Raw genomic sequence first — 3,673 nt, forward strand, 5'->3', positions numbered from 1 at the left:
CGCTAGATTCATGGGAACACATATTTATACGTTTTTTTAGACACATCTATATAGCATGTCTATTGGTTTAGATACACAATATAGTAACACTTCATCATGTGTTAATCAAGGCAGAGATAATCTCTTAGATACATTTGAATTACATATCATCTGATATAGTCACATTTTCTAGTGACACCTTAACGCGCATTTTACATGCCGGACAACATGGGTGGTGACATGGTAGGTGATGTGGCAGGTGACGTAGAATATGACATGGCAAGTGAGACGTTCTATCGCAACGCATAATGTAGAAACAATATCACAGGCATATTTTTGTTTTATGTGTATAAATATAGAGACATTATATAGTAATGAAAGAGTACTCAAGAAGATAAGTCTGTTCATAAAATCGATTCCTGCCTCCAGAAAACAATAAAGTGACCAACAGATCCATTACTTCATGTATACCAACAAGACAATTGTGTTCATAAAGAAACATGTACAAAGTGGCAATATCATACAAATATGTCTAAAATTTTTCTCTGACATCTAAAACCTATATTTCTTTGCCCCTTCTTTCCCCTCTATCCACTCGGTGCTTGATTCTTCTTAGAGTTTTCCTGAAATTAGGAAAATCAAAGTAATGTCAATATTTATCATAGGAGATTGAATCTAGTAGTATGTATGGCTTTAAGTCAACCAAAATGGTAGTTCTATTTTTTCTATGCTACGATTTCATCATGACAACATGCAAGTCAGAATTGCTAAGTCCAAAAAGTAAGCAGGCTATGTCATCTGATTGTGCATTCCATATCATTAAACACATAATTGAAGTACTCCTTAAACTACTAAAATTGATAAAAGACCAACTTATGCATATAATAGACCATAGAGCAATATTGTGATCACTCAAAAAAAAAGTAAAAGGAACAAACATTTTTTATGTATCTTACCACTAGTTAACTATATCTTTTCTAAATTTGAGTTTAACCAAAAAGTTTCCACTATATCAAACAAGTACAAAAGGATTTTAAGTTCAAAAGGACATGCATGTTGAAGGCCGTACATAAAATGAAAATAATTGATTTGGCATTGCACATGAATATGCAAGGAAATAACAATGAAAGTTGCATCTTATCTTAATTGAACTTCGTGAATGTTGGTGTGGCATGCGAACTAATAAATCATCAATATGAGGACCCTGTAATTTATCATCATTCTTGTTGTCTGCTGAAATTTCATGCCCCTCCTAAACAGGTTCTGCATCATATTTAAATTCAAGGTTCCAGCCATGATTCCTGCTGCAACAGGCGCCGAAAAATAAAAGATCAGTACCTAATTCATAAAAGAAAAGAACCTACTTAGCTTCCTGCTGTTTGAGCTAAGAGCAAAAGCAAATTATGTAACTCAATTCTAAATAACTTCATACTGCATTTATTAGAACATGGATTTCAGACTGCATTTTTTAGAATGAAACAAACGATTTAGACTGCAATTTAGGACATTTGAGAAAGGTTCCCTTTGGTGTTTTAGTGGCTATGCTGTTGGTAAGTATTTATCAGAACAAGCCAGCATCAGATGAACATGGATGTTTTATCAGAACAAGGCAAGCAGCTCAAAACAGGGCAGACTAAAATGTTAAAATTACAGACCTAATCAAGTCTATTGACAGAGATGAAATTCAGCTTACAATCTACATTGTTCTAGTACTACCTGCCTCATACTGTGCTAGGTCCTTTTTCTAAGAGTAGGATAATGAAGTGGGGGCTCTTTCTTACTGTGCTAGGTGCTAGCAAGTCAACAACAATGATGAATATCAAGCAACATTGCAACAATAAAAAATTAGAAGTAAACAGTATCAAACTATCAATGCCATTATATGTTTGCAACTCCCTGCTACAATCGTTGACCTACAAATATTTTCTACCTAAATATCACTATCAAGCATTCAGTGTTGAGTTAAACCATGATCACTATCTGGGGTAATCAATGATAGTAGATGGCTTCCATACATCAAGTACGTGCTGGATACTATCTAGGGCATGTAATTGCACAGGAGGTAGTGGCTTGTCATTTTGCCAAACCTCTACAGTCAGATGAATAATTACAGGCATTGCCAACAGTAGAGGCCAACATGAAAGCATAATGCCTCACAGAGCAGTACCCTGTGATTTCCCCGTTACTTCTATATTTTCTATTGCTGGTTTGTCTCTTTTCAGTGGTTTTATTTGATTTGCCCTTTGCTTTTCCCTTTACCAACCCCGTTTTACTGAGGGGATACTTCCTGACGGATCAGCACATTTCAAAGGGATACTAATACAAGAATTCAGATCTCGACGGATCAGCAGGATTTGTCCTCCCTAATTAACAAACCAAATCAAGTGGATGCACGAAGGAGAAAAAAAATCTCCATAATTCTTAGGAATTAACAGATCCTTTCCGGCGAAATTAGCTACAATTACCAAACTAATTAAGATTGGGACTGGGATATACAAAACACATGCGCGGACTGACCTTGAGAAGGCAGTTGTTGCAGGCTCCCGCCGAGGGAGACGAACTCGGCAGGTGGGATAGGACGTCGGCGCAGACAAGCTCCACATGTACCCCCCTGCCGCATCAGGCACGCTTGCGGAGGAGATTGAATTCGAGATCCTAGAAAAAGAAACAAGACAAGCAGGATGTGCAAGCAGCGGAGGAGATGCGGAAGAAGGAGAGGCTCACCGGGAGGCGCCGGATCTGCAAGGTGAGAAGCCAGCGGCGGCGGCGCCGCGATAGCCGTCGAACGCATGGAAAGAACGAGGAAATAGGGTAGGTAATGCGGAGGTGGGGAGGTTAAGCGCTAAGATTTATTTGCTAATCCCATGACACGTGGGCCGTTAGCGGCAAATGAGTGCAATTAGGTGTGTTTTGTTGGGCTGTGGCTTTTGAAAAAGGTGTTGTGAGCTGTAGGCTGTGGAAAAGCTGCTGTGAAAAATTACTGCGGAAAAAAGTAGAAGATCGTTTGGTTAGAGCAGCTGTGAGATGTGGGAAACTATACGCTACGGATGAAATACCTATAATACCACTGAAGGTCTGTGGGACTGTCTATATATACTCGTACATATCTAATATTGTCGGTGTTTTACCGTCTGCCCACCGAGGGGTATACCCGAGGTGTAAGTTTTAGGTAGGGTGACGCTGAGATCAGGAACTCGAAGGTGCAAGCAACACAAGGTGGCCGCGATGTGCGTAATACCCTACTTCCTGTTTGGTAGTTTATATTGCCTTGGGTGTTGATGTATTTTGAAGGGGTCCCTGCCCGCCCTTATATATCCGGGAGGACAGGGTTACATGAATCCTAGTCCGACACTAGCCTAGGAATCGTATTCGAGTACAACTCGAGTAGCTTCCTTCTGTATCGGTAGTCCTACTTCGCATTGAAGTAGAATACAACATAGATAAGGTACAGGACATGTCCTATCCCCTATTCCTGTATAAACTACGTTATGTACACAGTCCCGTAGTTCCGGATCTGACAAGCCCTCGAGCTCTTCGTAGCTGAGTACTGCAGGCTCCTCGAGTACTTCCGAAGTAGTCTTCGGCTTCTTTCGAAGCTCCGCTTGAAGTTCTTTGAGTACTTCTTTGGCTGCATCGAAGCTATGAGGTGCTCATGCCCCGAATTACTTCTTTGGTATGGTGTGCGATGGAAAAT

General features: G+C 40.0%; 1 long non-coding RNA gene across 2 annotated transcripts; it reads right to left on the reverse strand.

Moving 5' to 3' along the window:
- Window positions 1–374: 374 nt before the first annotated feature.
- On the reverse strand, window positions 375–2,791 carry LOC112873754. Of its 2 annotated transcripts, none has more exons than XR_003224815.1 (2): window positions 2,497–2,791; window positions 375–1,280 (listed from the first exon to the last, which is right to left on the reverse strand). It is a non-coding gene; the product is annotated as an uncharacterized LOC112873754 (long non-coding RNA). The 2 variants fall into 2 exon arrangements; XR_003224814.1 differs by having other exon boundaries at window positions 375–1,283.
- Between the last annotated feature and the right edge of the window lie 882 nt (window positions 2,792–3,673).

The sequence above is a fragment of the Panicum hallii genome, chromosome 9, assembly GCF_002211085.1.
Source record: "Panicum hallii strain FIL2 chromosome 9, PHallii_v3.1, whole genome shotgun sequence".
In the NCBI taxonomy this organism is placed as follows: Eukaryota; Viridiplantae; Streptophyta; class Magnoliopsida; order Poales; family Poaceae; genus Panicum; species Panicum hallii.